The 23,092-nt window shown below is 35.2% G+C and overlaps 1 long non-coding RNA gene across 1 annotated transcript in view; it reads left to right on the forward strand.

The window, feature by feature from the left end:
• Positions 1–23,092, forward strand: part of LOC139360110 (uncharacterized) — a 119,818-nt gene that overhangs the window by 93,378 nt on the left and 3,348 nt on the right. The window contains exon 2 of the long non-coding RNA XR_011617230.1: positions 20,241–20,300. This is a non-coding gene — a long non-coding RNA (uncharacterized lncRNA). The remainder of the gene's footprint in view (positions 1–20,240; positions 20,301–23,092) is intronic.

Here is a 23,092-nt window from a genome sequence, read left to right on the forward strand (position 1 = left end):
AATTGAGGCAATAATTAATAGCCTACCAACCAAAAAAAGTCCAGGACCAGATGGATTCACAGCTGAATTCTACCAGAGGTAGAAGGAGGAGTTGGTACCATTCCTTCTGAAACTATTCCAATCAATAGAAAAAGAGGGAATCCTCCCTAACTCATTTTATGAGGCCAACATCATCCTGATACCAAAGCCTGGCAGAGACACAACAAAAAAAGAGAATTTTAGACCAATATCTCTGATGAACATCGATGCAAAAATCCTCAATAAAATACTGGCAAACCGGATTCAGCAACACATCAAAAAGCTTATCCACCATGATCAAGTGGGCTTCATCCCTGGGATGCAAGGCTGGTTCAACATTCGCAAATCAATAAACATAATCCAGCATATAAACAGAACCAAAGACAAGAACCACATGATTATCTCAATAGATGCAGAAAAGGCTTTTGACAAAATTCAACAGCCCTTCATGCTAAAAACGCTCAATAAATTTGGTATTGATGGAACGTACCTCAAAATAATAAGAGCTATTTATGACAAACCCACAGCCAATATCATACTGAATGGGCAAAAACTGGAAAAATTCCCTTTGAAAACTGGCACAAGACAGGGATGCCCTCTCTCACCACTCCTATTCAACATAGTTTTGGAAGTTCTGGCTAGGGCAATTAGGCAAGAGAAAGAAATCAAGGGTATTCAGTTAGGAAAAGAAGAAATCAAATTGTCCCTCTTTGCAGATGACATGATTGTATATTTAGAAAACCCCATTGTCTCAGCCCAAAATCTCCTTAAGCTGATAAGCAACTTCAGCAAAGTCTCAGGATACAAAATTAATGTGCAAAAATCACAAGCATTCTTATACACCAGTAACAGACAAACAGAGAGCCAAATCAGGAATGAACTTCCATTCACAATTGCTTCAAAGAGAATAAAATACCTAGGAATCCAACTTACAAGGGATGTCAAGGACCTCTTCAAGGAGAACTACAAACCACTGCTCAGTGAAATAAAAGAGGACATAAACAAATGGAAGAACATACCATGCTCATGGATAGGAAGAATTAATATCGTGAAAATGGCCATACTGCCCAAGGTTATTTATAGATTCAATGCCATCCCCATCAAGCTACCAATGAGTTTCTTCACAGAATTGGAAAAAACTGCTTTAAAGTTCATATGGAACCAAAAAAGAGCCCGCATCTCCAAGACAATCCTAAGTCAAAAGAACAAAGCTGGAGGCATCACGCTACCTGACTTCAAACTATACTACAAGGCTACAGTAACCAAAACAGCATGGTACTGGTACCAAAACAGAGATATAGACCAATGGAACAGAACAGAGTCCTCAGAAATAATACCACACATCTACAGCCATCTGATCTTTGACAAACCTGAGAGAAACAAGAAATGGGGAAAGGATTCCCTATTTAATAAATGGTGCTGGGAAAATTGGCTAGCCATAAGTAGAAAGCTGAAACTGGATCCTTTCCTTACTCCTTAAACGAAAATTAATTCAAGATGGATTAGAGACTTAAATGTTAGACCTAATACCATAAAAATCCTAGAGGAAAACCTAGGTAGTACCATTCAGGACATAGGCATGGGCAAAGACTTCATGTCTAAAACACCAAAAGCAACGGCAGCAAAAGCCAAAATTGACAAATGGGATCTCATTAAACTAAAGAGCTTCTGCACAGCAAAAGAAACTACCATCAGAGTGAACAGGCAACCTACAGAATGGGAGAAAATTTTTGCAATCTACTCATCTGACAAAGGGCTAATATCCAGAACCTACAAAGAACTCAAACAAATTTACAAGAAAAAAACAAACAACCCCATCAAAAAGTGGGCAAAGGATATGAACACACATTTCTCAAAAGAAGACATTCATACAGCCAACAGACACATGAAAAAATGCTCATCATCACTGGCCATCAGAGAAATGCAAATCAAAACCACAATGAGATACCATCTCACACCAGTTAGAATGGCAATCATTCAAAAGTCAGGAAACAACAGGTGCTGGAGAGGATGTGGAGAAATAAGATCACTTTTACACTGTTGGTGGGATTGTAAACTAGTTCAACCATTATGGAAAACAGTATGGCCATTCCTCAAGGATCTAGAACTAGATGTACCATATGACCCAGCCATCCCATTACTGGGTATATACCCAAAGGATTATAAATTATGCTGCTATAAAGACACATGCACACGTATGTTTATTGCAGCACTATTCACAATAGCAAAGACTTGGAATCAACCCAAATGTCCATCAGTGACAGATTGGATTAAGAAAATGTGGCACATATACACCATGGAATACTATGCAGCCATCAAAAAGGATGAGTTTGTATCCTTTGTAGGGACATGGATGCAGCTGGAAACCATCATTCTTAGCAAACTATCACAAGAACAGAAAACCAAACACCGCATGTTCTCACTCATAGGTGGGAACTGAACAATGAGATCTCTTGGACTCAGGAAGGGGAACATCACACACCGGGGCCTATCATGGGGAGGGGGTAGGGGGGAGGGATTGCACTGGGATTTATACCTGATGTAAATGACGAGGTGATGGGTGCAGCACACCAACATGGCACAAGTATACATATGTAACTAAGCTGCACGTTATGCACATGTACCCTACAACTTAAAGTATAATAATAATAAATAAATTTAAAAAAAAAAAAGAAAAAAAAAGTAAGTAAATAAATAAATAAATAAATAAATGAAAGAAAAGATATTGGCAAAGTGCTATTCAAAGTATTTTGAGCCATGTTATCATTTTATACTTCCATCAGCATTTCCATTTCTCCTCTTTCTAGCCAACATTTATCACATACATTTTACTTTAATCTTTCCTAATGTGATGTGTGTAAAAACAACATCTCACTGTAGTTTTGATTTTCATTTCTCTATCTTCTTATGAGGGTATTTTTCATATATTCACTATATATTAAGGTTTCATTTTCTGTGAATTATCTCATTATGTCTTTTATCCATTTATCTAAAGCATTATTAGTCTTGTTTATTTGTAGCAGTTCTTCATACACTCTTGAAAACTACCTTTGGTCTATATGCATTACAATGTACGCACTGCAAAGCATTCACCCAATTTGTCAGGATTTTTTTTTCCCCCAGCAAGAGTAGGGGGACTAGTTTCTCTCAAAAAGTCTAAAAATTTTATGAATTGAAGAAATTTCTATGTTCTTAGTGCCAGAACAGTTCCTGGCACAAGGTAGGCATTCAATAAATACTTGTTGGAAGAAATAGTTAACAATATCTTTGAGTTCTCAAGGTCTACTATGGCTCTTCTTTTTTAAAAGTTGCAGTTTTTTAATTGAGTATACCAATTAACACTGCATTGACTACAAATTTTGAAACTTCATCATACACTAAAGTTTAGAAGGAAAAGCAATTTATGTCATTTTAGTTACAGACTAGCACAGCACCAAGTAAAATTAGCATTGAAAAAGTATTACAGCAGTGGCTCCTCGAAAAGTCCTGTGACATGGACCATCTAAAATCAGTATTTAAAGCATCAAAAGAATCACAGAATCAAGGCCTGTCTCAGAAATTTGTTTTGTAGTTGGTCACATAACTACCAAGAAAGAATCATTATTACTAAGAAAGAACTTGGGATTAGTTGTTATTTGTTCAGATTTCTTCAAGCACGTAAGTCAGGAGAAAATGGAAATTTTGAACCTCAATTTAGTGAATTTCCTGATGTACTTTTCCTCTGCATCCAGAATAAATGCTATTTCTCTGTCATTTGTGAAATACACTTACAATTGCTCAATATTAAAAACATTTCATAAATTCAAAACCACCTTCCAACATCCCCAAGACACACTTTAATGGCACTTTAAAGAAGTTATTATCTAAAGTCAGCACATAGTGTAAGAACAATGAATGGTAAAGTTTACTGTTAAAAAGCCTTACATAATTCATACAATATGAATCTATAGGGCAGCATAATGCCCTATAGATTACGTTATTAGATTCTTAGCTCTTCATAAATTAAAGTTTGCTCTTGGTGCTCAAAAATTTTGTTGCGTAATATTTGATACATACAAGTGAATGCAGATATTTAAATTTCAATCAGATTTTAAATTTTGCTACAAAAGTTCTTTATTTCTACATATTTCATGTTCATTCATGCTGTTGTAATGTGTTTTCTAAATGGAACTGAATTTTGTATTTTGATATAATATTCAGCCACATTGCTCAAAGCTTATTATTCCTGTTGGTTTTTCTGTAGATTTTCTAGGGTGTTTTAGGTACAAAATTCTTTCACTTATGATTAACAACAGTTCTGTTTCTTACTTGCCAATGTATTTCTCTTTTTTTTTTTTTTACTAAAGTTGTAAAGATATTCAGTACAAAAATGAATATAAGTAGTAAATGTAGGTATCTTTGTCAAGTTCCTTAAAGTAATATTTAAATTTCACCATTTAAAATGATAATTGCTGTAATTTTCTTAGATACTTTTCCTCGGGATAAGAAAGTTTTCTTTTGCTAAAATTCTTATCTTTTTTGATATATTTGGACATTAAATTTTATCAAATGTTTTTCCCACATTAATATTTTTAGTTTTTTATTTTTTCAATCTGTTAGTGCAAAGAATTACATTAATAGATTTTCCGAAATGTAAACTTCCTTGCATTTCTGTCAGCCAACCAACTTAGTTACAAGTGGGCTCCCCATGAAACCTGTTTCCTAGTATTAACTTCTTTGTTTCGTCCATTGTACTACCACTACTATAACCATTGTAGGTCTAATTTCTGTGACCAATAGAAGGTGGCAGAAGTGATGTGTCATTTCTGAGATTAGGTTATAAAAGACACTGCTTCAATCTTCCACTTTCCATCCTTCCTGGATCCTTACTTTGGAGGAAGCCAGCTGCCACTTTGAGAAACCTTAAAGAGAAGTCAATGTGGTAAAGAACTGAAATTTCCTAACACCAGCCAGTTAGAAACTGAGACTCTTGCTAATGACTGTTGATATGATTTGGCTGTGACCCTAGCCAAATCTCATCTTGAATTGTAGTTCCCATAACTCCCACATGTCATGGGAGGGACCCACTGGGAGGTAACTGAATCATGGGGGTGGTTTCCCCATACTGTTTTCATGATAGTGAGTTCTCATGAGATCTGATGGTTTAGTAAGCATCTGACATTTCCTCTGCTTGCACTCATTCTCTCTCCTGCCACCCTGTGAAGACGTGCCTTCCACCATGATTGTAAGTTTCCTGCGGCCTCCCCAGTCATGCAGAACTATAAGCCAATTAAACCTCTTTTGTTTATATATTACCTAGTCTTGGGTATTTCTTCATAGCAGTGTGAGAACAGACTAATACAACTGTAGTCATACGAGTAACCTTGTGAGCAGATCCTTCAGGCCTAGTGAAGCTTTCAGATGATTGCTGCTGCAATCACCATCTTGGCTACAACCTCATAAATGACTGTGGTATAAGACCTAAAAGTAAGGTTCAATACTATATGCTGTCTTGACTCTGGTGAAATAGAAAGGCCACAGAATGACCTAACTGCAAGTTTCCCTCCCTACTCTGCTCCTGTGGATAAAACATTCCAGTCATATAATCTTATTGTGTTATTGTCCCTTATCATGGGACTAGATGCAGTTCCCACATTAGAGGTGGGATGGAATTTCCTGCTAGCCTATAGAATCAAACAAGCCCATCACATCTTCCTGTGAGAACCAGGGGTCACCTCACTCTCTTGACACTACAAAGCCTGATTTCCACAGCCCCCACTTGTTCACTCTGTCTCTGAGTTCAAAACCCCCAGTGGCCCGTTGTCCTGTTCACCTGGGATGTTGAGTACATGTAACTAATAAGCTGTCATTAAGCTCACCTGTCCAGTGTGAGTACTGTGTGTTCAGCCATCCCTCTAACCCTAGGTTTCAAATCCTTCTCTCCCCAATGGGGTAAATAGGAGGTGACTAACACCATGATCTGAGCCTGAACTACCTTTCTAAGTCACTCCTGGATACCTTCTGAAATCGTGTAAGATCATAAATGCTTGTTGTTTGAAGCTAAAAAGTTTTTGAGTAATTTGTTCTGTATCAATAACCAATATACAATGCATTTAAATTTTAATACACTGCCAAATTCTGTTTGATATTACCTTTTTAAATTATTTTATATCCATTTTCAAAAATTATTAGCACTTATGTATTTATTTCTTTTTTATACTCACCTGGTTTTTATATTATGGTTACACTGGAATCATAAAATGCATTAAACCATATTCTATTTTCTACTTTCTGGAAGAGATTGATCATGCTGAATGATCTCTTCCTTTAAACCTAAGTGACATGTACAATCATTTGAGCCTCATTGAACTACCGATTATTTTAATATTTATATTATTGCATTTTTCCCAGAGTTGTGTTAAATTGTTTTTCTATGTTTTCATATTTGTCATGACATTGTTGCTATCATTTTTTATCCTTTGTTATTGCTTCTTTGTAACACTGTCTATTATGCTGTTTCCCTGTTTGACTTTCCCTCAATTATCAGAGTTTTATCAAATTTTAAATTAGCTTTTCCAAAAAAACCAAAATTTCTGTTTATTGTCCCACTTACAGTATATTTTTTCTATTTTGTCAATCACACTCTCTTTTTTATTTTTTCATTCCTTCTACTCTTCTTGTGATTTTTCTGTTTTCTTACAAGTAAAATTCTTAATTTGGAGGCATCCCATTACTTTTCAGCCTTTCTAATATACATGTTCAAGATTACAGATTTCCAAATACCGTTTTTACAATGCTCCACAGCCTTGACATGTCTTCTTTTTATTATCGTTCAAATATAAATATTATTTTCGTTTCCATTATTCTTTCTTCTTTGATCCAACAGCTATTTAAAATTTAGAATATTTTGTTTTCTCTGTATGGAAAGATCAAGTAACACTTAAAAATCTGCTCTTTAAATAAAAAACAAAATCCAGCAGAGTCTTAATCAGTTTTAGACAATATCAGAAAGGCTGAGTTAAACCATTTACTTTCACAAAACTGAAGATGGTCTGAGGGTTCATTGATCTAGGTTTAATCAGCTAAATAATTTGGATCTGCTCCATGTCTCTAATCTTATTTCTACACCAGAGACCAGCCCAAGAACATTCTTCTCATGACAATGGCAGAGAAATAACTGAAAAATCTCATCAAACAAGCACTTTTAAGTGTCTACTTATGGCATATTGGCCTATAACCCATTGGACAAAATATTCACATTGTTGAGTCTCAAATCCAAGTAGGAGGAGTGTATTCACCTACTGAAGTAGGGGACAGCAAAATGCTTTGTGTATAACACATGTAATGTAGAATTTACCACCTTAGTCATTTTTAAGTGTACAGTTCAGTAGCATTAAGTACATTCACATATGTAGCTATCACCATCATCTCTCCCCAGAAATTTTCCATCAGCACAAACAAAAACTCTGCACTCATTAATCAGTAACTCTCCATCTCCTCCTTTTCTTGGTGCTTCGCAGCCACCATTCTGTTTTCTGTCTCTATAAATTTGACTACTCTAGGAAACTCACGTAAGTGGAATCATACAGTATTCAACATTTTGTGACTGGTTTCTTTCACTTAACATTATACTTTCAAGGTTAATTCATGTTGCACCACGTATCAGGGTTTAATTCCTTTACACAGCTGCATATTATTCCATTGCACATATATGGCACTTTTTGTTTATCCAGTCATTAATCTATGGACACTTGGCTTGCTTCTGCATTTTGGCTGTTACAAATAATGCTGCTGTAAACATAAGTGTGCAAATATCTGAGTTTTAGCTTTCAACTTTTGGGGATATACACCCCAAAGTATAATTGCTGGATTATATAGTAATTTTATTCCTAGTTTTTAAAGGAACTGCTATACTGTTTTCCACAGGGTTGCACCATTTTATATTTTCACTAACAGTGCACAAAAGTTCCAATTTTCCCTTCTTACGAAGACTTGGTTTTTCTATTTTTATAGTAGTCATTCTAATCAGTGGTATCTCACTGTGGTGAAAGTGAATATTTTTAGTTAATTGTTTGATCTAAAAAGAATCTATCTGGCTTTAGTGGGTTTAATCATCTTTCTGATATCTTCTTTGGTGATCAGCCTCTTTTAAAATGTCTGTATATGTCAATTTAGATAAGTTATATTTTGACAGAAAACATTTTCTCTAATATTTTGATTATATTGTCATAGAGTTGCACAGTCTTCGTTTATGATTCTCCAGATCTTTTTTTTTGTTTGTTTGTTTTTGCCATTATATCTCCTTAAACACTCACTATCTTGTACTTTTACATCTTTTTTACAATCTGACTCACAAGGCATTGGCACCTGTATTTTTACACTACACCTTTTGGATAAGACTTTCAACTGTTTTTATTTTCAAGTTAATTAATTTCAGTTTTATTTTATTACTTTCATCCTTTTAAAAATCTTATTTGCTGTTCTTTGCTTCCAAGTTTGTGTTGTATATACTGTTTTGGTTTTATTTCTCTCCTTTTTTAAAAAATATGAAGACATTTAAACTATAAATGTTCTACTGAGTTTTTCCAGGTTTGCTCCATGGTATAATGTGTTCTTTATTTCATTGCTTTCTAGATGGTTTGTGATTTCCAAATTTGTAACTTCCTATTTGATCCAAGAGACTATGATTCTCAGTATCTAAGTAGTTTCAATGTTTGCGATCACTTTTTAATTATTTAATTGTATTGGATCATGATGAGATGATGTGGTCTATAATTTCTCTATTACTTTAACTTGTTAAGTTCTATTTTGGCACCAATTCTACAAATGTTTTTTGAACCTTAAAAGTATTTTCCGTTTAAATTTATAGGTACCTATTTAAATCATGATTATTGATTGTAGTCATTGATTTCTCCACCTTACTCCTTAATTTTATCTGCAAGGCCTTTCTCCTTGTGAGATAAGCTGCATCAGTTGTTGTCATTATAACAAAACTTTCATAGATTTCTCTTTTAGATTTCGGGTTTAACTGGCTTGTGTTTGGAGTATGCAGACATGTGCAGCTATACCTTCTTCCTAAACGTGCCTTTTTATCAACTGATTTTTAATCTTTCTAACATCAAATTTCTTCTAATTAGTCTGATAATGATGTTTCCTCTTCTGCCTTAGTTTGTTTGTATTTATATGGTATCCCTTTATTCACCCCTTTATGGTCAACCTTTTCCTATCGTTGTGTTTTAAATGAATCTCTCATAAAGTGAACAAAGTTGGATTTTGTTTTTGTAACATAGTGTTACAGTCCCTAATTTTCAAAAGGAAAATCTCATCTGTTTCCATTTAGCCTAATTACTAAAACAAATTGCTTTAGTCTCTCCATCTTTTATTATTTAATATTTGTTTTGCAGTGATTTTCTCTTTTTAAATTTTTTGCTTAAGAAAAAGGAGCTATTCATTGCATTTTCCCCCAGTTAATCTAGAAGTTTCACCATGATTTTCCATTCTCAATGTGGGTAGTTTCTTGTTCCCTGATCTCCTGCATTATAGAAACATGTTATTCAATATTTCTCTTATGAGAATATGTATTCCTCTAACTAAAAGAGTCTATTTATCTTTATTTCCTTGATACAAGTAATAGGAAATCTTTACAATACTTACAATTATCTCTTTCTCTCTTCCCTTTTTACTACCAGATGAAATCTTGGGAAGATTTTTACTCCCATGTTTATACCTATTTCCAAATCTTAGAAACTTGACTAGTTAAGCAGTTTCAGATTTAATTTATTATTTAAATTCTCCACACAAAATCTCCCTCTATTTTGCATCCCTATTTAGCAGTTATTTTAGATATTTCCAAATAGTCATCTTTAAGCATTGACCTAAAGATAGTACAACAAGGTTCACGCTGCAGTTCACCTGCTAGAATTGATTGTTTATTTAGAAACTTCCGTTGATTCTTCTACCTCATATCATACACATTAATAATAAATTTTCTAGATATTATTGCATATTCTGACCAGTTAATGGTAACATTGATTTTGAGTCTTTTTTGTAGTCTGTTGTTTTCTAGCTACCTACATTGCAGACAAAAAGTCCCATGATAGTTTATTCATTTTCTTTCATAAGTAAATTTCTACTCCCACTGGCCATTAAGATAGAACTAAGCTACTTGTTCCCTACTTAAACACCTGGTGAAGCTTCTTTTCATATTACATCAGAGACAGAGAAAACTCAGCCCACATTTTCAGTACCCTCTTAGCCACCTGAAAACAAGATAAACAAGGTAGACACTCACAGAGAGGTAGTTAACACTCTCCTCCAGCCCTCCAAAGTGTCCACAGATTTTTAGAGAGATAAGCTCATCACAAAGATATGCATTTTCCCAGATTTTGTTCCATAGTTTCTGATGCTAATCACCAAACACTTTCCTGACTTATAGAGGCAAAAGCCCCATGCTCTTTATCTCTTCGGGTACCCTATAGATTCCAACGCTTCACTTTTATCTAGCTGTTAACAGGACCCAGACATTATTTCACCTCATTCCTCAGTCTCAATGGGTTAAATTATGCTGTGTTAAAAATCAGCTTCCAAATATCAGGGGCTTAAATGCATCTGTCTTTCTCAGAATACATCTCTATAGCAGGCTGTCTGGGAGTTCTGATTTCCCTAACTCTGGAACCTAAGATGAGTGTGAACCATGTCTTGATTTTTGAGCCACACAGAGCCTCATACAAGCAACGAAATGCTCTGATCTGGAATTTGCATGGAGCTCTTCTGTTCATGACTGTTTGCCAGAACTAGTCACAGGATTTAACCCAAACACAAAAGGGAGGAAGCATGGGCCAATATTGAGAGAGACAGAGATTTTTAGTTAACAAAACTAGAGACATTTTTCAGCTCAAGAGACATATATAACTTACGAGTAGAGAGGAAACTAGTCTCATTCTGTCCTCCATATTTCCAGAATTTCTCTCTTAAGATATTAGCTTTTGGTCCTGGAAAGAGGGCCACTGGAAGTTTTATCAAGGCATGAGGGAGGGAATTCTAGAGCATGTATTCTACACTGATGGCACATAGATGAGATAGAAGCAAGTAGCCTACTAAAAATAGGAAGGAAACTTAAAAGCTTAGCCTAACCCTAGGTGCACATTGCAGTCACCTGAAGTCTTTTCTATTTCTTTTATTTTTTTATTTTTATTTATGTTTTGAGACAGGGTCTCACTTTGTCCCCCAGGCTGGAGTGCAGTGGCATGATCTCAGGTCATTGCACTCTCGACCTCCCAGGTTCAAGTGATCCTCTGGCCTCAGCTCCCCAAGGAGCTGGGGGTACAGATGCGTGCCATCTCGCCTAGCTAATTTTTGTATTTTTAGTAGAGATGGGGTTTCACCCAGGCCGGCCTTGAACTCCTGAGCTAATGCAATCCAACAGCCTCAGCCTTCCCAAGTGCTCTAGGATTATACGTGTGAGCTGTTGCGCCTGGCCCCACTTGAAAGCTTTTGAAAAAACAAATACCTATGCCTGGACCCCATCTGCCATTACTTAATTTATTTGGTATAGGATGAGGGTCAGGTATAGTTGCCTAAAACCAGGGAAAGTATTTTAGGCAATTTACCATAAAGAACGTCTGAGCATCTTATTTTAGTAATCAATAGAGAATTATATGAGCATGTTATATAATTGAAACAACAAATCCTGTAAGAGGCAATATGATCTCAGAAGATCAGGGTATATTCATCAATGTCTTTTTCGAGATGAATTTTACTATGTATATTTAAGATATATGATGGTATATTTAGTGTATACATATATACATATACTATACTATATAAATATATATACTATATGCAAATACAGTAAGTATATATTAAATATGCCTAATATTCTATACTATGTATAATATACTTAGTATGATGTACTACATATACTTAGTATTATAGACTAAGTATATTAATATACTAAATATATACTAAATACTAAGTATTTAGTATGTTTATATAAAATATAGTATATATGTAGTGTGTGTGTAGATATATATACACACAAAATATACCATTGTATATTTTAAATATACATATATATACATGGTTACAATAGTGTAAGAAATCAACATGAACAAGTAGAAAGATCAAACGTAGAAAAAAAAATCAGTATCTGAGTCATTTATAGTAAAGTAAAAAGAAACTAATTTTTTAAAAATCCACTGTAGGTTGGGGGCAGTGGATCATGCCTTTAATCCCTGCACTTTGGGAGAGGTGGAGGATTGCTTGAGATTCGGAGTTTGAGATCAGCCTGTGAAACCCTGCGGTACCTTGTCTCTACTAAAAAAAAAAAAAAAAAAAAAAAATTATCAGGTCATGGTAGCTCCCACCTGTAGTCCAATCTCCCACATCTCCCACACGCGTGCTCATGGTAGCTCCCACCTGTAGTCCAATCTCCCACATCTCCCACACGCGTGGAAGCACATGCAGAGGATGCTGGGGAAGAACTTCGATTGTGTGCCCCCCTCCCAGGTAAGAGCCGCCCCCCCACCCAGGTGAGAGTCCGGCTGCGGTGGCGGGAGCACATCACAGTCCCACTCTCGCTCTCAGGACTATGCTACGTGGAGCTTCAGCCTGTCCACTGTGGGCAGCATGCCCCTCAGCCCCACTTCCTCAGGGAACCCCATTTCCTCTCAAGGCCCCCCAGGCCTGAGGAACAAAAAAAAGTCAGAAGTAGCTAAATCAGAACTGTAAGATGGAAGCCTAATGATTTCCCATCGAAACTCTCACAAAATTGTCCTTGTTTGATAAGATGAATGGGCAGGAGCATTGCATTCGCAGAGGGGATTCTTGAATAAAACTTTCTTGGGATTTATTTTGCTAAAGCTTTGGCTAACCGCAAATCATTGATAATAAGCAGATGTTACTCTCCTTCCACCCTCCAGAAAGTCAACAAGCAAAACACCTCCAGCATTCCACAAGACTGTTGCCGTGAGTTTTGCTCTTGACTGGTTTGCTTTTGCTTTGACTGGACCACTTCTCTTAGCATCTTTTGCTTTGATTGTGTTTTGTCTTCATAATTGTACTAGTAAAGCCATGTTTCATCTTCTGTTACAATTCTTCAAAACATGCTTTAGAATCTTGATCCCACTTGTTTAAACTTTCCATTGAGAGCTCTGCTTTGTCTGCAGCTGATCTGTGCACAATAGTTTTGTCATCCATTAAGTAGAAACTTTGCTTAATTTTAAATTTTTAGTCAGAATTGTGTAAGCTGAACCAATTGTGATATGTATGGTGTTGGCTATTGTTTGTGCTTTTTTCCCACTTTTTTTTATGCTTTAAGTTCTAGGGTGCATGTGCACAACGTGCAGTTTGTTACATATGTATACATGTGCCATGTTGGTGCGCTGCACCCATTAACTCGTCATTTACATTAGGTATATCTCCTAATGCTATCCCTACCCCCTACCCCCTCCCCACAATACGACCTGGTGTATGATGATCCCCTTCCTGTGTCCAAGTGATCTCATTGTTCAATTCACACCTATGAGTGTGAACATGTGGTATTTGGTTTTCTGTTCTTGTGATAGTTTGCTGAGGATGATGGTTTCCAGCTGCATCCATCCTACAAAGGACACAAACTCATCCTTTTTTATGGCTGCATAGTATTCCATGGTGTATATGTGCCACATTTTCTTAATCCGGTCTGTCACTGATGGACATTTGGGTTGGTTCCAAGTCTTTGCTATTGTGAATAGTGCCGCAGTAGACATACGTGTGCATGTGTCTTTATAGCAGCATGATTTATAATACTTTGGGTATATCCCCAGTAATGGGATGGCTGGGTCAAATGGTACATCTAGTTCTAGATCCTTGAGGAATCGCCACACTGTCTTCCACAATGGTTGAACTAGTTTACAATCCCACCAACAGTGTAAAAGTGATCCTATTTCTCCACATCCTCTCCAGCACCTGTTGTTTCCTAATTTTTTTTTTTTTTTTTTTTTTTTTTTTTTTTTTTTTGAGACGGAGTCTCACGCTGTTGCCCAGGCTGGAGTGCAGTGGCGCGATCTCGGCTCACTGCAAGCTCCGCCTCCCGGGTTCCCGCCATTCTCCTGCCTCAGCCTCCTGAGTAGCTGGGACTACAGGCGCCCGCCACCGCGCCTGGCTAATTTTTTGTATTTTTAGTATTGACGGGGTTTCACTGTGGTCTCGATCTCCTGACCTTGTGATCCGCCCGCCTCGGCCTCCCAAAGTGCTGGGATTACAGGCTTGAGCCACCGCGCCCGGCCTGTTTCCTGATTTTTTAATGATTGCCATTCTAACTGGTGTGAGATGCTATCTCATTGTGGTTTTGATTTGCATTTCTCTGATGGCCAGTGATGATGAGCATTTTTTCTGTGTTTGTTGCCTGCATGAACTTCTTTTGAGAAGTGTCTGCTCATATCCTTTGCCCACTTTTTGATGGGGTTGTTTTTTTCTTGTAAATTTGATTGAGTTCTTTGTAGGTTCTGGATATTAGCCCTTTGTCAGATGAGTAGATTGCAAAAATTTTCTCCCATTCTGTAGGTTGCCTGTTCACTCTGATGATAGTTTCTTTTGCTGTGCAGAAGCTCTTTAGTTTAATTAGATCCCATTTGTCAATTTTGGCTTTTGTTGCTGTTGCTTTTGGTGTTTTAGACATGAAGTCCTTGCCCATGCCTATGTCCTGAATGGTATTGCCTAGGTTTTCCTCTAGGGTTTGTGCTGTTAATGGTGGGTCCTCTTCAGTTAGATCAGGAACAAGCTTAATTTTTTTTCTCACAAACTGAAGTGGAAGATCTGCCGTTCTGAGCTTCATCTTCAATATCATTTTCTCTCTTCTTAAAATGAGTTATTTACCTGTAAACTGCTGATTAATTTAGGGCACTGTCCCCATAACTTTTTGTAAAACATCAATGGCTTCACCACTCTTCCCCTTAACCTTCACCATAAATTTGATGTTTCTTTTTGCTTCAATTTCAGCAGAATTCACGTGGCTCTGATAAGGGTCCTTTTCAAATAGATGTCTTAACTTTCCTAGTGTCTCAAACTGGATTCTGCTCATTCTGTAACAAGTTAGTACAAGTTAATTTTGGTGCAAAACATTTTGAAATCCACACATAGCTTTTTCATATTACGCATTTTCCATGAACTCCTCATAAAATATTTCTATTAGTTTATTTGGATAACAAGTTTCAACTTTAGCCTGATACTTTCTAGAAGTGCAAGGTTCTTGATTTTAAGCAGGAAAAAAAGAAAAAGATTGAATTATGCTTTACTAATTGGAACTTCTTATAGTTTTTAATGAAAAGCCTATTCCGAAAACATGGTCTTTCATGCCCGAGTAAAACAAAACAATTTTCTTAATAGTTAAGTATAGAAATCATTGAAGAATTAGAATTAGTGTTTGGAAATATTTTTGTAATTTTCCCTCCTACCAATGTGATGTCACAGATTGAAGGGGTAAACAACTTAAGATGAAAAATGTACTTTCAGAAAATATTGAGATTTGTAATTAATACTAAGATAATATACAAAATAATAATATCTTTATTTGAACTTTCAATAGGGGTTTGGCTTTTCTATGTTCTTTACATGTAGTATCTCATTTAATTAATATAAAAATACTGACTACATTGATTATAACATTGCTTATGCATTTCGATACACAGTATCTATTGATTATTATGTGTAATTATATTTAGAGGTTAGGAATCTGAATCTGACACTCAAAGAGAAAGTACTCATTTGGGATCACTTTTGGGTCAGTTATTCACATGGAACTTTAAATCACATGGAACATTGCTTCAAGATCTCATGTGATGGACACTTTTGTCTCAGTATGCCATACCTCTTCCAAGTAAAAGGGCAAAATTTTTTGATGTTTTTAAGTTTATTTTCTTTATTGAGGTAAAATTTGCATAAAGTAAAATTCACTTCAAAGTGTATAATTCAGCTGCATTTGGTTCATTTTAAATATTGCACAAACATCACTAGGATCTAATTTTACATCATTTTTATCACACCAAAAAAAAAAACCACATATTCACTAAGCAGTCATTTCTCTCTGACTCAGCCCCTGGGTAGTAATAATATGTTTTCAGTATCTGTGAATTTGCTTATTAAGGACATTGCATGTAAGGGGGATCATACAACATTTGGACTTCTGTGTCTGGCTTCTTTAACTTTGCATAATGTTTGCAATATTCCTCTTTATAGATGAATAATATTTCATTGTATGGATTTACCACATTCATCTCCTTATTAATTAATGAGCACTTAGGTTGTTTCTACTTTTTGGCTACTGTAAATGGTACTGCTATGAACATTCATATACAGGTTTTTGATTAACAACATGTTTACAATTTTCTTGGATGTAAAGTTAGGAGTGGAATTTCTGGGTCATATGATAATTAAATGTTTCCCTTTTAGAGGAATGGCCAAACTGTTTTTCACAGAAGTTGCACCATTTTACATTCTCACCAACAATGATTTATCCACACACACGACAACGTTTAGTTTCTGCTTTTTAATTGTTATGATAGTCATTCAAGTGGAAGTGCTATTTCATTGTGCTTTTGACTTTCATTTCCCTGATGACTAATGATACTGACCATCTTTTCATATGTTTATTGGCCATATGTACAACCTTTTTGGTGGAATGTCTGTTCCATTTTTTGCCAATGTTCTAATTGGGTTGTTTGACTTTTTGTTGTGCATTGTAATAATTCTTTATATATTCTAGATATTAGACCACTGGCTCTGAAAATCCTCCAGCTTTTATAGCTTCCTTGTCACGTGGCCTACTAAAGAGTACATGATTCCACTGGAGTTGTATCACTTCAATTACAGCTTCTTCATCACTTATAGTTAGCGAGCATTGTACAGTTGATCATCGTGCTTAGATGTGGCAATAAATCCCAATGGTTGTTTTAATGCATTGTATCAGGTTAGTAGAAAAGAACTGGGCCAAGAAGAATTTTGCATGTAGTCTTCAGTCATATTAAATCATTTGACACCATGTTTAAGGCAGACATTGTGTATGAGATGAAACTAACTATTCTAACATTCTGATAGTTTGGGGAGTAAACCATTTAAAATGAAATTGTGTTTATTGAGTATGTACTGCATACAAGATACTGTACTGGATACATTAGGAAATACAAAGATGAAGTCCCAATATTTACAAGCTATAGTTAAATTAAGACTTGGTCTTCTTAATGGATTAAAAAACACATATGAAGTAAAATGCCATAAAATAGATACTAATTGTGCTATTAGAGTAAAAAGTATATCTATTCTAGCTAGGTTGGGAAACTGCAGAAGTGATAACAGGTAGATAATTTTATAGAATAAAAAAATACTGAAAAAAATTACAGGAAGAGGGCAAAATAAACAGAAGCGCAGAACCTATAAAGTTAAAATACATTTGAGAAACAGCTAATGTCCCAAGTCAGGTTGCACGGAATATAAATTGTACTTTGAGAAATGACAGCTGATTCAGTGAGAAAGCTGAATATTATTCTCTCCTAAAGTGGCCCACTTTTTCCTACACTGTGTCAGTTTTAATCTAACACTTTCATAAGGTCCAGATCAAACACCTCCCATTTCCTAAAACCTTCCTTAATCTTTCCAACTTAAAATAAATAGCTGTTCCTCTAAAATCCAACAGCGTTTTATTTGATCTTCCCTCACAGTGTTTTCCAATCATGAGAGTGGAATGTGTTATGTTGACATTTTCTTATGGACAGGAAAGCCAAGAATGCATTGCACATAGGAGACGCTTAATAAAATTTAGTAAATTTATAAATCAAATTCACAGAAATAGAACAGAAATAAATATTTTTGCAAGGCCATAGATTCCCAACTAAGAAATTTTAACATTATCCAGGAAGTAAATGAGGTGTTTTTGAAGGTATTTTAAAAAGTAGTTACATTTTAATAGTCATATTATTCTTTACAAATGGGATTATATCAAGCTAAAAAGCTTCTGCACAGTAAAGGAAACAACAGAGTGAAGAGACAACCTAGAGAATGGGAGGAAATATGCAAACTACTTATCTGACAAAGGATTAATAACCAGAATATATGACAAACTCAAATCAATTGCAAAACTCCAAATGATCCTATTTTAATATGACCTTATAACTTGAATAAACATTTCTAAAAATAGGAAATACAAATAGCCAATAGGTGAAAAAGTGCTCAACATCACTAATCGTCAGAAAAAAATGCCAATAAAAACCACAAGATACTATCTCACTCCAGTTAAAATGGCTATCATAAAAGAAATTTAAATACTGGTAAGCATGTGTGGAAAAGGAAACTCCCATACACTGTTAGCCAGGATAAAAATTAGTATAGTTATTATACAGGATTCTCAAAAAACTAAAACTAGAAATACAATATCATCCAGGAATCCCACTGCTGGGTATATATCTCAAAGAAAGAAAATCAGTATGTGGAAGAGACACCTGCACTCCCATGTTTACAATAGCTAAGATATGAAATCAGCTTCAATGTCCACTAATGGATGAGATGAAGAAAATGCAGTATATATATGCAATGGAATATTATTCAGCCATAAAAATAATAAAATCCTATTATTTGCAGCAATATAGATGAACCAGGAGGACATTATGTTAAGTGAAATAAAACAGACACAGAAAGTCAAATACTGCATGCTCTCATTTATATGTAGGATCTTAAACAGTTGATCTTATGAAGGTACATGGCAGAATGGTTATTGCCAGAGGCTAGAAAGGATAAGGAAGATGGGAGATGAATAAAGGTTGGTTAACAGGTACAAAATTATTGTTGGATAAAAGAAACACATTCTAGTGTTCAATAGCACAGTGGGATGACTATAGTTAGCAATAATGTATTGTGTATTTCAAAATAACTAGAAGGGAAGATTTGGAATGTTCAAAATACACACAAAGAAGTGATAAATGTGTGAAATGATGGATATTCCAATTACTCTGATTTCATCCATCCAAATGTTATGCATACATCAACATAGCTGTGTCCCAGAGATTCTGGTATATTCTACCTTTGTTTTATTAATTTTAAAGAATATCTTGTTTACTGCTTTAATTTTATTGTTTACCCCAAAGTTATTCATGAACAGTTTGCTTAATTTCCGTGTAGTTGTGTAGTTTTGAGAGATCTTCTTAGTATTGATCTCTATTTTTCACTTCACATTTGTCCAAGAGTGCGGTTGGTATGATTTATGACTGAACATGTCATCAAAAAATATTATATATCTACTTAATTTCAAAGTAAATATTTATTAGTTAATTTACTCACATGGTTAAGAACACTGCATTAACAATAACATATTGTTAATGTAATATATTAATATATTGTATATTGCTTGAAAATCAAAGCCCAGTAAAACATAATTGAAACTGCCTAAAGTTAAAAAAAAGCATTTTTAACAAAAAATATCTAATAATTTAAATAAAAGAGAGTTATTTGAGAAATAATGGCCAATTTTCAGGAAAACTATTGCTTCAAATGAAATTACAAAAATAAAGCTATGATAAATTTTGCCAGATGATTCAAAATTTTTCTCAAGGGAAAAATTATGAGTTACAAGTAAATCCAAAGAAAAATAAATAATAATATAGCTCACTGAAGTGTAATACCTACTCTAATGATTCAAATCAAAATACATCCAACAATTTTCAGACCAAAAATTTTAAAGGGAAAGTTCATTTTTCTATTGCACTAGTACACCAAAGACTATTCTAGGTGCTATTTTTTTATTATTCTATGTATTCTAAATATTTGGTAATAACTTATTTACAAGGAATTTCAATTCTTCATTTCTAAAGCACAGATAACTCCACCTTAAACTCGTGGGTTCTACGTGTTTTCTGATTATTTCATTTAAGACCAGTCCCTCTTTATCACTATGATGGCAAAATTTGCTTCTCCGAAGGAAGATGAAAGTGTTATGTCTGTGAGTCATTTACTACAGAACGCTGGCCCAGGATAAGCGTTCTGGTTCTTTACCTCTGCTGTAATTCTTTTTTACCTGGTATTAAATAATTAAATATGACTCTATAACAAAGTTAATTTCAAATCTCAATCAAACAGACTCTTGAAACTATACTCACAATGTGTAGCATCAGTTATTCAGTGTAATTAAACAAACCCGCTTTGCACTAAGTGATTCTAAGCATCTTGCTGTGGGGAATACAAAAATAAACAAACGATGTTTTTTCTATCCTTAACTACAGCTTTGAACTTGAAGAAAAAACACACTCTACAGGAGTCCCCCTAGTGAAATGAGGACTGTGGTAAGTACTACAGTAAAGGTACTTATAAATTTGTAATGAATTTTCCTCAGGTCAAATCAACCTGAAGAGTGTCCTAGCAACACAGTATCAGTAATAAACTATTCTCTTCTGGCTGTGCTCTAACAATCTAGTCTCTGAACCACCAATTACCCACAAACAGCCCTAGTGTCACATTTCTTGCTCACTTTTCTGTCTCTTTAACTAGACTCCAGTCTGCCTCAGTGTGGGAGTCGTGTATGTCTAGTTATTATATTCCTATGCCGAATACTGTACTTTGTTCACAAATTTTTGTTGAATAAATGAATTTACGCATAAACCAAGGGTCTTACATTTCTAAATCTCTTGTGTATGTATACTCCCCACACATGTGGCACCCATCTTTTTTTACCCTGGTCACTCTAGCTGTTCAGTGACGTTTCCTAGTTAATTGCCTGTGCTGTTGACCTGGAACAGCAGCCTTGTTATTGTTAATACCTTCAACTTACAGGCCACAGCTTGATGTTTTACATTTTCTCTTACTTCATTTTTACTTCCTGTATATTCTTAAGCTATTATGCCTGATCAGTGTTCCAGGAATTACTCCAATTAAAAAATGGGTTCCTTCACTACTATCTGGAGTCTATCTGTTGTCTACACCAGGGGTTCCCAATCCCCAGTACTGGTCTGTGGCCTGTTAGCAACTAGGCTGCAGAGCAGGAGGTGAGCAAATGAAACTTCATCTGTATTTACAGCTGCTCCCCATGGCTCACATTACTACTTAAGCTTTGCCTCTCATCAGATCAGCAGTGGCATTAGATTCTCAGAGGACTGTGAACCCTACTGTGAACTGCACATGTGAGGGGTCTAGGTTGTACACTCCTTATGAGAATCTAATGCCTGATGATCTGTCACTGTCTCCCATCACCCCTAGATGGGACTGTCTAGCTGCAGGAAAAGCAGCTCAGAGCTCCCACTGATTCTATATTATGGTGAGTTGTATAATTATTACATATTACAATGTAGTCATAATAGAAATAAAGAGCACAATAAATGTAATGTGCTTGAATCATCCCGAAACCATCACTTTTCCCTGCACCATTATCACCCCTATCCACCATGGAAAAATTGTCTTCCATGAAACTTGTCCCTGGTACCAAAAAGGTTGGAGACTGTTGTTCTATGTTGTAGACGGCAAGGCAAAGATTTTGAACTGTCATTGACTTTAATGAACCCATCAGTGCAACCCCTTCCCTGTGGAACTCAGACATGGATCTAAATGGGTTGGGAGAAAGCAAAACCTTCAGTGACACATTTGGTATTATAGTCAGAATCCCCATTTCCCTCCAACATAAATTCATTTTCTTAGGATCAAGTTTGTGTACCTTGATTATCTCTGCACTTTAAGTAAATCACTTTCTAAGAGACTCCACGGCCTTCTAATAATAAATCCCCTATATAATAAATCTCCTGGACTTCCAGATGTAACTAAATTTTGAGGCAGAATGTTGAGGGACATATAACAAAGTAATAACATTGAAATGTTCAATTATATTCTGACTTACTACAGATTAACTCAGAGAAGAGATTGTCATAAATAAATAATTGGTTTGTTATTTTAGTTATTTAACATGATAATGGAAAGAATAAATCTTAAAATCCAAAGACAGGAATTATTTGTTGAAGATTCAGGTAGCCTTGGTTTGAAATCTGGCTAAGTCACTTCTGATTTCTATATACGTTAAATACAAGTTTGGAGAAAGTACAACCTCTGAGCTTTAGTTTTCTCATTCATAAAGACTGAATATTCACAAGTTTCTTTTGAAGATTAAATGAAGTGATCAAGTGAAATTGAAAGCAACTTGCAATACAAATATTAGTTGTTGATTTCCTCTTTAACTTCACACACTCATATTTGCCTCTCTTCCTATCTTCAAAGCCCTTGATGCCAGAGAGAAATTCAGCATGCTACATAAAACTTTAAAACACAAAATTTTTACATAATAAAAATCACACAATCTAAGTTTTCAGTACAACTCACAATGAACCATAGTTTCAATTCCCTCTTAATATCAACTTCTTGAAAATCATCCCACAATTATGATTTTTTAATCCATATTTCACTGAGGCTCTAAATTCTTCAATCTGTCATGGCAGGAAAAATGAACAACTAGAATATTGTAATATGCTCTAGAATAATATTTTTTAAATTTCTTCAACCATTTCCCATGTTCCAAAATATATTTTACATTGAGTCCAGTATGTATATATATATGCACACAGAAGCAACCACACGCACACACAAAGTTCTCAGGAAGCAGTACTTAATCTTACTAGAGGTGATGCATTACAATATGTTCTCATCTATTATATTCTATTCAATTATTTTAAATCTGGTTGCTATCTATTAAATTGATTTGACAGCCTACTGCTGGTTGTAACTCGAAGTTTGAAAAATAATGTTCCAGTTTAATTGTTAGGGTTTCTTTCTGTTAAGGATCTTGTTGAAAATAACAGAAAATCACTGTACTTTCTAAAGTAACAGAATCTACTGTTATCTAAAGCTGAAATAACAAAATACCACAGACTGGGTGACTTGAACTACAGACATTTATCTTCTCACAGTTGTACAGGCTGGTAGTCTGAGATCAAGGTGCTGTAAGAGTAGGTTTCTGGTGACATCTCCCTCCCTGGCTTATTGACAGCCACCTTTTCTCTGTCCTTCCACGCCCTTTCTTCTGTGCACATGCAGAATGAAGGAGGGAAATTGCTGATGTCTCTTCGTTTTCTTATAAGGACACCAGTCCTATTGGATT

Source organism: Macaca nemestrina, chromosome 19 (genome assembly GCF_043159975.1).
Source record: "Macaca nemestrina isolate mMacNem1 chromosome 19, mMacNem.hap1, whole genome shotgun sequence".
NCBI lineage: Eukaryota > Metazoa > Chordata > Mammalia > Primates > Cercopithecidae > Macaca > Macaca nemestrina.